This window comes from Amblyomma maculatum, chromosome 5, assembly GCF_055883805.1.
Source record: "Amblyomma maculatum isolate TAMU_Amacu chromosome 5, ASM5588380v1, whole genome shotgun sequence".
Taxonomy (NCBI): domain Eukaryota; kingdom Metazoa; phylum Arthropoda; class Arachnida; order Ixodida; family Ixodidae; genus Amblyomma; species Amblyomma maculatum.
In genome coordinates, this window is record NC_139348.1 from 22,428,750 (window position 1) to 22,443,183 (window position 14,434).

Below are 14,434 nucleotides of genomic sequence, written 5' to 3' on the forward strand. Positions count from 1 at the left end.
AATACCTTCCAAAAAAGGTAATCAAATGCGGCTAGTTTGCTGGCTTTGCTTATGGTATTGTTTACAGTGTTTACACACGCAAACATTGTCTACAGTGTTTACACGCAAACGCAAACTCCATTACGAGGAGTGCCTCAGGAGGATGGGCATCTTGAGAGCCAACTGCATTTTTTTGCAGTCCATGCAACGTGCAGTTTCGTTCATCTTAAAAGCAACGCAACCAGCTAAGCAGTACAGTGCGGTCGTCTCTGGAGCTGGCTCATCGTAGACGTGATCGCTGGGTATATTGCACAAGTCCTTGAATGGTATGGATGTGAGTCGATTCTACACCTCTTCTTTCACCATGTTCTTTCGAGTAAGTGCTTCACAGCACTTTTCAGCAAGGCTTGAAAATGCACTTAGCAAAACACGGTCATCGCCTTCCTCACAGTTACCCTCTACAGCCAACTTCCCTGGTGTGTACAAAGAAAGCAGGCGGAACAGTTGGCCGCAATTCGTAACTGTCGGGTGATCCTCATCACCTCCAAACGACTTCACAAGTCCAAAGAACCTCTGCAAAAGAAACAAATGGTGTCAGCACTGCCCTGATAATACGGGGGAAATAGCACAACTGCCTCAAGTGGATCTTGGTTCAAGCTTGCCGTAAGCACGTAGCTGACACCACGGCTGAGACGAAACTGGATTAAGGATAGGACCGACATTAACGTGACAAGAAAAGACTCCATGGTCTGGTAGGATGCAGAAAGCTTCAAATTTGGGACTGATTGAGTCATTCGTCATTTGCAGGAAGTCTTGCAAGATCTGCAAGCATACAGAACCATAAAGGACATCATGATGAAAAGGTTCATGAGAAAAAAAATTACGCGTATTTTACACATCACTTCACTTTGATTGGCTAGTTCACCAAGTAATGACAAGCGCACAATGGTTCAGAGAGCTGACCTTAATCTTTGAAGAGTCACGTCTGATTCCAGCTGCAGGAACTTTAGCATTCAGGATGTCAAAAACATCATTCAAATATTTTGTAAACGTCTCTGTTCCAGCGCTGTCACTGCAGTCAGGAACTTTGAGTTGCCTATTACCTTCAGGCCAATAGCAACACTTCGGCTGAAAAGCTGAAAAAGAATCAAACCAACAAACGATTAACTCCTGATAGCCTCACGAAAGTACGCAACTGAAGAAAAATGTTCCGAGCAGAGCTTTGATGGAGTCAGCGATATGGAACAAAGGTTACAATTTCCATATTTGTTAAGGACTCAAAGGAGATAGGCAAGCAGTACAGAAGTTTGTAAATGACTCCCATGCACGTAGCAAACTTGAAAGTGATATAAGATTAAAAATACTGTTCAAAACTCCATACCTGAGTAGCTAGATGAACGTTCATCTTCTGAAGTGCCTGAGGGTTCACATAGTATGCAGTTGATTTTCGAACTACTATTATGGTGACTTTCTTTTCAGCCTCAAACAGCCGCACATAATGCTCATAATTTACTTGTCAGTCTCCTATGTGAAATGAAATCATTGCATAATGAGAAAACGAGGTATGGTTGCACAGTACAGTTGTAAGAAAACACCGAGATGCTGAGTGGTAAACTGTTGTGAGTAACATACCTGAGCATACTTATGTTTCATCACATGATACCTCATGCACTTCATTATGTGAGGAACATCACATATGAAATGAAGTGATGCATCTGGAAGGCAAGGATGTTCTATCTTGCACTTGGAACTTTTCAATTTACCGCTGACTCCAAGATGTGTCCACATAAATTTATTGCTTCCTGCACCATCTGCTATCACATTGGCACCATACTCAAATAGCTGTAAAACTGAACTCAAAACTATATTCGCTAAAATCCATCCTGTCGCGGCCCCTTTCGTTGCATATGTAGCTACTGGTTGAATCCAGGATTGAAACATAGGATTAAACATCACTACTAACGCATGGTCTGCCAGCACGTTAGGGTCTTCATTGGAAATGTCCCCAGAGTTGACGAAGCCATCAAATTTGCAAGAGTCTCTGTTGATCTCGGTTGTTTCCCTAGCTTGATTTCATTAATGATGATTGACCCATATGTAAGACCCTCTGGCTTTCCATTCTTGTGTAGCCTAATACTTTTCAGTGCAAATTTATTCATACTATACTCGAATGGCAGGCCCATGAGAAACTGTACGAGGCGGTTAGTGCCTGAAAGAGGGAGGGTCTTCATATCAGAGAGAGTCCTGTAACATCTCGGGCTTGTTAGCATCAGGGGCAGACACACCATGAGCCACTGTTGTGTACCGGCATCCACGAGGTGACAGCTGCTTGCTGCATGAAAGCAGCACGAATGGACATCTTCTGAGACGCAGGCAAATCTTTCACAATGTCCTCTGAGGCAGTCGTGAAAGCATTTTTTAGCCTAACACTAAGCCGACTTCTGTTTTCTTGCATTCTCATGCAGCAGTAGCTCGAATTATACGTTTCTTTCGCACACTGGCAGCTACAGGCACTTTCTTAATAATAATAATAATTGGTTCACTGGAAAGGAAAGGCGCTGTAACTGTCTCACTCGTTTTCTGTGGACACCTGAACCGCGCCTTGAGGGAAGTGAGGAAGGTGGGAGTTAAAGTGGAAAGAGAGAAAGAGGGCTACGGAGTAATTTCGACCCCCTGGGGATCTTTAACGTGCGTTGACATCGCACAGCAGACGGACGCTACTTCGTTTCGCCTCCATCGAAACGCAGCCGCCGAGGTCGAGTTCGAACCCGGGAATTCCGGACAGTGGTTGGGCGTCTTACCACTGTGCCACCCCGGCGGGGGCACTTTCTTCTGCGATGTTTTGATGCAGCCTTTCTCTTTAACATCTTGTTCATGCTGACACACATGGCACATACTCCATTGTCAGCATTTGTCAGAACTGTACAATCCGCTACAAGCGGGACACAACAAAGTGTGTCCCGCTTTTGTGACGTTCTTATTGGCCGAGGCGGGATGCGTCCCTGCCACCTGCAATGCCACACTTGAACGCGCGCCATGGTTCGCCACGCGACAGGAGCGATGGTGTACCGTCCAAACTCACACTTGCCGGAGAAAGTGTGATAGATACTGCGCCTTTCGTTTCCTGTAAACCAGTTATAATTATATGTAGCTCTGCAAGGAATGCCGACAAGAGGCTAACAGTGGGATGCAAGTTATAGAATACGAATTGTAGGATTTCGCCATTCTCCTTTTAGGAGGCATCTAAGAGACCGTCTAATTTTTCTTTAATTTTTGTCTTCTGTCCGCACAAGACAGCGGAGGTGACACAGCTGCAGAGCCAGTGCATTTTCTTTTCCTTCTTCCTAGCCCCGCCGGGGTGGCGCAGTGGTTACGGCGCTCGATTACTGTGCCCAAGGACGCGGGATCGAATCCCGGCCTCGGCGGCCGCTTTTCGGTGGAGGCGAAAAGCAAGGCGCCCGTGTGCTGTGCGATGTCAGTGCACGTTAAAGAACCCCAGGTGGTCGAAATTTCCGGAGTCCTCCACTACGGCGTCTCTCATAGCCTGAGTCGCTTTGGGACGTTAAACCCCACAAACCAACCAACCAACCTTCTTCCTACAACCAAACAAGTGTCACCGATACTATGCCTTTCCTTTCCTGTTAGGTATCATTAAGGCTTCGATGCCATTTTTAATGCGTGCGAAAGTCTGCGAACGGACGACAGTATGAGCTAATAAAGGTTTTGGAGCACAGCTCTTTGGTGCCCGTTCCAGGGTTTCGCGGCGTCGGCGTTGTCCCTCGTAACGAGCTCCACTTTCTATGTTGTGGTTGTGGCTGTAGGAAGAAGGAAAAAAAATTGGAGGCTTATCAAGGTTAAGCCCAGTGGATGCGAAGCATGTTCAGCAGCTGCCTCAGTGTGGATGGGGCTAAGTAACGGAGACGTGGTTTTAGGTTAATCGTCGTACTTTATTCTTTGCAGCCCGACAAACACACTCTTATGGTCCGTAAATGCATGACTCTTGGTTTGCATGTCACTTACGCATACACGCCCGGCGCAAAGACGCTGGCGCGTTTGCGGGCACAGAGACTGACGCGACGGCGGGCGCGCGCCGCTTCATCCCTGGCGTGACGTCACATATCACGTGATGCAGCGATGGTGGCGCCGCCGCCGCGTCGCGCTCGATGGCGCGAACCGAAGCGTGGAGGCCTCCGCCGGGCGACGTCCGACGGCGTGATATGAGGCCCCATCTGCAGCCGTTGTGATGTCATCACGTGACGTCACATCATGTGATCTCACTTCAAGGTCAATGGTGGCCACGGCCGGGAGGCGACCGACGGCGCGATATGAGGCCCCATCTGAAGCCGGTGTGACGTCATAACGTGACGTCATGTCACGTGACCCCACTTCAGGGTTAATGGTGGCCACCGCCGGGCGTCGCGCGAAGGCCCGAAACCTACGTTAATATGCTTCGCGTAAAACGGCACGGGCCTACTACTGGCTCTGCAGCTGTTGTTCTGTTGTTGTGGCTGTAGGATGAAGAAAACGAAAATGCACGGGCCTGAGCCACCTCCGCTGCCTCGTGCAGACAGAAGAGAAAATAGAGAAGAAAGAAACGGAAGAGGGAGAGAAAGACGCGCGCCGCAACAGCCGTCGTCCACCACCGAAGCGGTGGCGGTTGCAATGACGGCCTACACCAGATAAAAATATCTAGTTCACTATAGTGGCATGCAGGCAAGCCCCCTGCCGCAAGCGGCGGTGACCTAGCTGAGCCTCATCCGCTGCCTCGTGAGGACAGAAGAGAAATAGAGAAGAAAGAAAAAGAAGAGGGCAGGGAGATGCGCGCGCCGCAACCTCAGCCGTCGTCCACCACTGAAGCAGTGGCGGGTGCAACGACGGCCTACTACAGATAAAATTCGGTGGCAGGCTAGCCCCCGCCGCAATCGGCGGTGACCTACCCGTCTCAGCCCGATCAGGGCCAGGATCAGCCACCCTTCACCATCTCCTCAACACTTTCACTGCCACCTTCCTTCCTTCCTTAATGGCGCAGTTCATGCGTCCACAGAAACAAATTTAACAGATACTGCGTCTTTCCATTCATCAAAGGCACGCTTCAGAGTTCAAGTGGACTTTCACTGCTACCTTCATTCCTTCCCTTACGGCGCGATTCAGGTGTCGACAGAAACAAATGTGACAAATACTGCGCCTTTTCATTCCAGTGAAGCAATTATTAGAGGCACGCTTCACAGCTCAAGTGGGACGCGACCCCAACTGGTACACAATGGAAGGTTGATTCAGGTGTCCACAGAAACAAGTGACAGATTGGGCGCCTTTCCATTTCAGTGAATCAATTATGAAAGGCACGCTTCAGAGCCCTAGTAGAACACGTGACCACACATGATCTGCAAAGATTGAGTGAAAAACTTTATTGAGTAGATTTAAGTGAGGGGGATGTGTAGGTGGGGTCCCTAGTCCGGGACTCCATCGGCTGCCGCTGCTATCCGAGTGCATGTTACGAGGGCCCGTTGGGCCTCTAGTCCAGAGCTGGATAGGGCAGCCTCCCACCTCTCAATGGTTTTCACTGCATTCAGGTCATCTGGATTTTCGATTGGAAAACATTTATTTCGTCAATGCAGATGCAGACGGTCCGCTCTAGATGGCCACCAGTCCATGGCTGGCGGCGACCTTAGTGGCCCACTCGGTGGCCAAGGCTTGAATGCCCGGGTCCGAGCTGACCAGAATGGCCTCCTATCGCTCAAGATAGGAATTTGTACTAGATCTTCCGGTGGAGGTTCTTCTTTACATCGCCATAGTATGTGATCATACGTGGCTGTTTCGCCACAGAAACTGCACGCGGGGTTAAAGTCATCCGGGTACATTTTTGCTAATAGGTAAGGGCTAATGAAGGATCTCGTCTGGCGTCTCCTCCAAGAGGTCTCCTGTGCCTTATGCAACGTTTTGTCAGGTGGTGGAAATTTGTGGCGTTCCAATCTGTAATGACTTGTGATATCATGAGAAGATGCCAGCCCTACCTTGGAGTAACCCATGGATACGAAGGACCCACCGACTCGGTTGACGAAACCTGGAGCCCTGTTGTGGGCGGCCTCATTTCTCGGATTCCCCGAGTGAGCCGGCACCCATATCACCTCAATTTCTCTGTATGGTTGCATGGTCAGTTTCAGTATTTTCTGCGCTGCAGTTGAGATTCTGCCCCCCGCAAAGCTACGAACAGCAAATTTAGAATCGGAGAAGATTGTATCCGCTTCGGTGCTAGCTATGGCTAGTGCCACAGCTGCCTCTTCCGCGGTTTCCGAAGATTTTGTCACTACCGACCCTGATGCCTGCAGCAGCCCGTGCACGTCCACCACCGCCAGAGCGAACGCTCCTCTTGCTGCGTATTCTGCCGTGTCAACATAGACAGCTCCTTCGTTCGTTGGGTATTTTTCGTGTGGAGCTATTGCCCTAGCTTTCCTCCTTCCTTCGTGGTAAGAAGGATGCATATTCTTTGGTAGTGTTTGATCGTCAGTCGCTTGCGAAGGAGTTTGGGTAGCTGTGTTTTCGTGTCCTCGGGTGGAAGTTCCACGCCTATACCTAGGCGCTCCAGTATGGCTCTGCCTGTCTTACTGCGCTTAAAGGGACACTGCAGCACGTTTTGCAAAAGTTGGGCTTTCAGCAGAAAGCCATAGTTGTTCATGCTGCGAGCTCGAATATCAGATTAAAATTAGGCAGAAGAAAGCAGAAATAGCATTTTTTCAGCAGAGATACGCAGCCCGCGTGACGGGGCTCACCGCGGGTCGCGCCGCCGCCCGTGATTGGCCAAGAGGTCGCGTGACAACATTCTGAGGAGTGGGGAAGCTGCCGATGCGGCTCCTTCGCTGCGCTGGGTTGATCGCAGCTCTCTGCGGCTTTGTGAATGTCATTATGGCATGCCATTTCCACACGAATTACCATCGGGATTTTTACCGCATGTATCCGTACAAGATACGCCCACAAACGATGCAGCCCTTTCGTTGTGGGGAGCGTAGATTTGGCACGAAAACTTGCTTTAGTTACAGGCATTTTGAAAAAAAGTGTGTGTCATTATTAGCAGAAACTACATGACCCTCAGCGAAACCTCGGCCCGCATTTTCCTGGGAAGGAAGGGCAGCGAACAATGCCCTAGCCGACTACCTCCGTCTCAGGCCTCTCGCCCCGCCCGAAAGGTCATTGTTGTGAAAAAATGAACTCAAAGCTTGGTGTACCAAATCCTGCTTTGAATGCCAGTCGTAGTACTTTGGGAAAACGAAGAATGTTATAGAAAGGGTGAAGCAGTACACAGCTACCACCAGACAAAGGAACAATAAGCGAAGTGTGGTTGCGGAGCTCTGCAATGCATACGAGGCATTGACATTTAGTCATACGACATTTAGCAGACGTTGAAAGCCTTTCCTTTTTATCGTACTGTCACAATACACGTTTAGTGAATTGACGGCTGACGTATGTTGAAAGCCAAGCTGCAGCTCCTTCGCAACCATACCTTCATTAGAAAGCCGTGTTCCGAAATGTGCTTTGTTACAAGAGCTTCGTCGTTTTCATTTCCAACTTAATGTGCATCTCGAAACAAGACAGGGCTATGTAAAATGACGAGGCAGCAACGGGTGCGAAATCGCAAGGCCATGTTTGAACAACTTTGATGATTGATTGCTTGGACGCACCGAAGGAAACCTCGCTTTTTGCGCTCCTTACCTGAATTCTCCTCTACCCGGCTGAGCGGTACACTCCTTATCTTCTAATAATGTTCCCGTAAGGCTTCCACGAACATGTCAGGCACGTACCGTGCTGGCAAAGATCTCGCAGTCTTCACAATCTAGCTCGACACAGCAGTGGGCTCTTCTTAATCATCTGCTAGTTCGCAAAAATTATCAGTGCGTGCTACTGATGCGTTGTCCATGTTTAGCACAGCAGCCGTTGCGCGAAGCTTTTGCGCAAAAAAAAAGAGACACGCGAATACAGCCATGCGCCGATGCTGTCTGATCATCGCATCATGAGATAGCAGTCCATGAACGGATCGCAGATGACTGTCCCTACTGTTTTGTACAAGGAAACAAAGGAACCGTGTCATGGTTCAGCCACGCCTTTTTGTCACAGCCCTATAGAATTCGCATTAGGAACAAATTGCATGTAGTCGCAGTTACGAAAATGCTTCGAGTAGAATATTTCCTTTGGTCGGCTTGAATTTATCTCTCTTCTCAGCAACACCACATTGCGCCGTGAGCTTTTAATAGAATGGAAGATCACATCGTGCATCCACAGCTGTTCGTGCATCCGAACACATGCAGAGCTGTGTTATTTCAGATGCACAACACTAAGTTGACGGGTTTTGTACGTCCGCAACGTCCGCAACGTACGCAAAACGAGGAACAGCGCACGCCGAAAAGCCCCTCCGTTGGCTCTGAACGCCTCCGGCTCCTAACGGTGACGTCACGACGGACGGAGAAGCTAGGTTTCTCCCTCCGCTTTCCTCCTCTGTAGGTGTCACGCGGGGTGCGGGAAATTTGAATTGCGCGCTTTCAGTCGACGAATGCGCAGATGTTTTATTCATAATCGAAAAAATAACTTCATAGGCATGATCAACAAATAATCTACTTCAAAGCCTATAGTATTGGTACATTTGAAAACCGCTGCAGCGTTCCTTTAAGCCGTTCTTTTTGCATTGTGAGGTGAGCCTCCTTGAGCTCCTCTAGTGTATTATGTATTCCCAGTACCATGAGTCTTTCTGTCGATGTGTAGCTCGGCAGCCCCAGGACTGCTTTGTATGCTTGCCTAATTACTGTCTCGGCTTTGCCTTTCTCCGCAGCATCTAGTTTCAGGTATGGTAGCACATACACCATCCTGTTCAGGACAAATGCCTGCACTATCCTACAGAGATCTTTTTCTTTAACTCCTCTCCTATGGTTGGCAATTCTTCTAATTAGCCTAATTGACATATTAACTGATGTTTTCAGCTTGGGTTTCTTTCCACTCGTCTGATAGCCGGCCCATGTGCCAACAGCTGTTAATGTAATTCGCGAGCTGTGTGAGGGCAGCGTCGTGGAGATTAGCGAGGAGTCCCACCATGATCCTGTCTTTCCCAGCAACTGTGCCTCTGCGCATGGCTACGATGGCGGCCTGTATTTTTTTGACGGTGAATTCCATATCTAGTTCCGCGTTCGGCTGCCCATTATAGGAAGGGAGGAAGTCCGTGTCTTCAGACAGTCGACCACCCTGTAGGGTCCAGATTCTGCCACTCACTACAACAGCTCCAGAGCCAACAGGAGGCACGCTGGCAATAAGCGAGCCAGTCTAACTAAAGAGAATGGCCAACCAACAGAGAGCTCCAGAGACAACAGGAGGCACGCTGGCAATAAGTGAGCCAGTCTATTTAAAGAGGATGGCATATCAACAACCGACTGCACAGGGCACACTCTCTGACAACACTCGCCCATCACGCACATTACACACACACTCTACACAACACACAGAACACTTAGATCACAACACACCACACACACTCAAAATATTACAAGCCAATTTGGCACACTCATGCAAGGCAAACGAAGTTCTTCATGTTTTTCAGAAACAACACTTTCAGGACATATCAATCATCCAAGAACCATACTACCACAACCACAAAATTACATCATTCACATTAAAAGACAAAATTCTACCATCTGATCAGGCCCCTAAAACCGCAATCATAATTCACAACAAAAACATCCAAATGTTTCCACTCAAAGTCACACAAACACTTATAGCAGCACGCATTACGTGGAACCAACGACAGCTTCTAATTATAAATGTATACGCACCTCCAAAAGAACACATTGAAACTCATGCATCTGAATTAGAACTAATACTCCAACAACACAAAGAACATACTTTAATAGCAGGAGATTTCAATGCCAAAAAACCTATATGGGGGGGTACAATAGCAGATGAAAGAGGGGATGCAATAATTGAAATTCTAAATGCATATAACCTGGCCATCCTTAACTCACCTAATTCTCCTCCAGCATTCGAAACAAGAAATGGACGCAGATGGATAGACATCACAGCAACTACACTCAATACACTCCAACACATACAGAACTGGGAAGTCCTTGACCATGAAAACGCTAGCGACCATAAATACATTCTAATCGATGTATTCAAAAGCACAAACTCACAACAAAAAAGACTAACACAGAACGGCACACACAAACTTTTACAACAACTTAAACAAGACCGCTGGCTCAAAGAAACATCAGACACACCCATCCCAACTCTAACCCGATTAGAACACGTAATAAATCACTTACACAAAAAAATCGAAAATTTCAGCAAAAAATTCAGTAAAAATGTAAATAATGACCATTCTCCAAACCCGTGGTGGATTACTGAGTTTGAAATGGAGAGGAAAAAAACCAAGGCAGCTAGCAGACGGTACCAGAATGCCCCAGCGCCACTAAAAGAACGACACAAAAAAACATGCATACAATTACTCAAAAAATACCAACAGAACATTTCAAGCCCAAGAAACAAATCATGGAAAGAGTATTGCAGCCGTATCTCAAATAATCAATTCACACTTCCTTACAAAATAGCCTGTAGCAAAATAAAAACACACCTTAACATACCAGCGGTCCCCAAACCAAATGGTGAGCTGACAACAACACTAGAAGAATCAGTCGATGTCATCCTAAAAACTCTCTTCATGTCCCCATCCACCTCCACCAAAGTAACTAGTCAATCAGACCACAACCCTTTCGAAAAGGAACTTATCAACCAAAGCTCTTCTGAATTAAATAAAGACATTCCCTTCACAGAACAAGAAATCTACACTGTTGTACATGCACTTAAAAAACACACCGCACCAGGCCCAGACATTTTAAGCACATAATTTATCCAAACACTATACTACCAACACAAACAACTAATCATAAACATATTCAATTCATGTCTCTCATTATCACATTTCCCCTCCGCATGGAAACAATCGAAGATAATCGTAATTAAAAAAAAAAAAGAATTCTCCCTTAACCAACCCTCACCTAATCAATTCCGTCCCATAGCACTTAACTCCCTATTCGGCAAAATCCTCGAAACACTTCTTAAAAATTGTATATATTTCTTTCTATATACACACAACCTCTTTCCAGCTAACCAATTCGGATTCACTCACAAGTATTGCACTACACTCACTCATCAAACGAATTAAAGAAAACAAACTAAACAAATAAACAACCCTTATTATCTCACTTGACATAAAAATGCATTTAATTTAAATTAACGAGATTATGTAACTAAATTTCTCAGCCAACACAACTGCCCTCAAAACCTCACTCAATTAACAGCAGACATTTTACCAAACAGAACCATGTCGTACAACACAGGAAAAACAACAATCACTCACAATCTTCCACAAGGATCACCACAAGGATCACCACTAAGCCCTCTGCTCTGGAACATCACAATCGCTGACCTCCTCAACACTACTCTCCCAGAACACACACAAATCCAAGCATTTGCTGACGACATAACAATCATTGCACATGGACACTCACGTAATCTACTTGAAGAACGTTCCGCCTCCATATTAAACACCATTCAGCAAAGGACCTTCTCGAAACAAATAGAATACAGTCCCCATAAAAGCAAATATCTTATCATTGGCAACAAATATTTATCAAGGCCCCCTAAAATTAAGTTCGCAAATCAAAACCTAAACCACAAAACTACCTTAAAGATACTAGGCATAACATTCGACTCAAAACTCTCATTTCTCCCACATTTAAAAGACATACAAGAAAAAGTATCCACAATCACAACAAACATATCAAGATTCACAGGACACTCATGAGGCATGACACCTAAACACTTACGAGACATCTATATAAGGGCAACAGAAAGACTAATACACTACTCCTCCCCAATTTGGTGTACACCTGGCTCTGTAATGCTAAGAAAGCTTCAATCTATCCAAAGAATCCCCCTCCTTAAAATAACAAAGGCCTTTAGAACATCCCCTAACATCGCTCTCCCAATCCTAGCCAACATTCCTCCATTATATCTAACTATCGAAAGGGAGAATACACTATTCAATATACTACACAACAAAGCACCATATAACACAAATGAATGCAGCTTCAACTCAGATAACATCACCACTAAAACCGACCTAAGACAAATTCACCCAGCCAAATTAACTTCCATAAACTACAGCAAACAAATTCCAACTGATGCTGGCCTATACATATATACCGACGGATCGGAGTCAGAAACAGGCACAGGTGCAGCAATAATCATTTTAAACTCACATCACAAATTAACCGATGAAAAAAATTTAAATTACCAAAATATTCATCAAAATTTGAAGCCGAAGCCACCGCCATAACACAAGCACTCCATTACGCCACAAACTCTCAACACAACAAAATCGCTATAATGACAGACAGCCTATCCACTCTAAAAGGACTAAAAAATCCCTGCAACATAAATCCTCTCATAAACAACAATAAAACACTTTACAACCAAGCATCAGAAAACCATACCATAACACTCCACTTTGTAAAAGCTCACATTGGTATAATAGAAAATGAACTGGTAGATCTAGCAGCAAAAGAAGCAACAAAACACGGCACTACACTACACATACCTGCAATAAAACAATACATCAAAACATCCCTTCGCAAAGACATGTATAAGAAATGGATACAACATTGGCATAAAGAGGGGAAAAATTCAAACGCATATAAATGGATCAAAAATCCATCACAAATTCCATCACACTTTCCTTCAAATTATTATACCACTCAGGCAATCACAGAACATGGACGCTTTCCACATTATCTTAAAACATTTAACCTTACAAGCAACAACACTTGTAAATGCGGAGCTTAGACAGATAACATTGACCACTATCTTACAGTCTGCCCACTCACAACAAAAGTAAGACAACCCATCATAAGCAAATTTCCAAAACACACTACACAACACAAACCGGAAATCATCAAAAATGAAAAACATACAAGGCACTCGAAGCAATCATTAAAAAAATAAACGACGAGCTAGCTCAAACATGACCATTCTACACCCATTCTTGATCCGTTTATATGTGTTTGAGTGCAAAGACACTTTGTATGGAACGACAACTTAATGCCACCGGCCCCCGGTCCCCCTTTCCCTCTTTCTCGTTTCTTATTTCCTCCTCCCTCTATTCTAAGTCATCATCAACTACAAGTACTACACCTAAATTCATATTTTTCTCGCTTTTCACTTATATTATTTTTTTTTCCTCCTCTCTCTTGTCTCATTCTCTCACTCACTTAGAGGATAACAATAAAAGAAATATTCCTCTCACCCCGACGCATCCCATCATCTCACTAGAGACGAAAAGCAGCGGGCGCCCGCCTCTCTCTCCCTATGCTATCCCCTCAATATAAAGTATAAAGACCACAAAATTACCTCCTAGTCGTCCCTAAAAAGGACATATCACGGGAGATGTATGACAGGGACGTTTGCGCAGAAGCAAAGAACTGACCCCCAGGCTCAACGAAACTACAGCACCAAAATCTGGGCCACGGCCGCTCAATGAAGGCGCACTTGGTGCGGCCCGTCGCGTCGAGCCTCAATGGCTGGGGAAGCGCGTATTGGGAGAAGTTACAGTTTCCGCCGTTATTCTCCGCGGGGGCGCCACCACTCCAGGACAAGGCGCCGCCGGCACGGACGAGCAGACGACGCGGAAGGAGCGCGCTGGCTGGGTTGGCGCGTGTTATCGTTTTGACTACTCAGCATAACAGCGTCCTAAGCGTATGCAGCACCATGCCAGGCAACTGCTGGGTGCCGCTGTGCACCACGAAAGCAAGAAAAGATCGGTTACCATGAGTTCCCGTGCGATTCACAACGTCGAGCAGCATGGCTGAAAAACATATCTCGGGAGGGCTAGGATGGAAAAGGAAGCCGGTGGGAGCCGAATGAGAAGTCACTGGTATACTCACTACACTTCACAGATGACGATTACAGGAAGAACATAAAGCTGAAGATCCTGCTTCCTTCAGCTGTCCCCTCCGTGTTCCCGAATTGCCCACATTACAAGTTAAGTTACTCACGCGGGCTCATGTTGAGCCAAACAACCTTGAAAAAATTAATGTGCGCAGGTCAATAGCTTTATTTTCCCCAATTGTTATAGCTACACTTCATTTCCTCCTGGACAACCCCCCGTGTCATCCTGAAGCATGTGTGTTTCAAGATAGCTGCGCCACGATCACTTTTATGACGATGATATCAAAATGGTATGCCTTGCCCAACGTTGCATAAGTAAAGCCTTGGAGACACCAAGAGGAGCCGCTCTATTTGTCAGATGACGAGCGACTCTCTTGGTTAGAGTTGGACTTTGCCATATCAAAGACATTCAGGTCCAAGGAGGCACGTCGAAGCAAAGGCTAAACAAACAAACGTACGATGCAACTGTCATGACAAC

The 14,434-nt window shown here is 46.1% G+C and overlaps 1 pseudogene; it reads right to left on the reverse strand.

The window, feature by feature from the left end:
• Positions 1-259: 259 nt before the first annotated feature.
• On the reverse strand, positions 260-10,233 carry LOC146187853 (uncharacterized; annotated as a pseudogene).
• Positions 10,234-14,434: the final 4,201 nt, after the last annotated feature.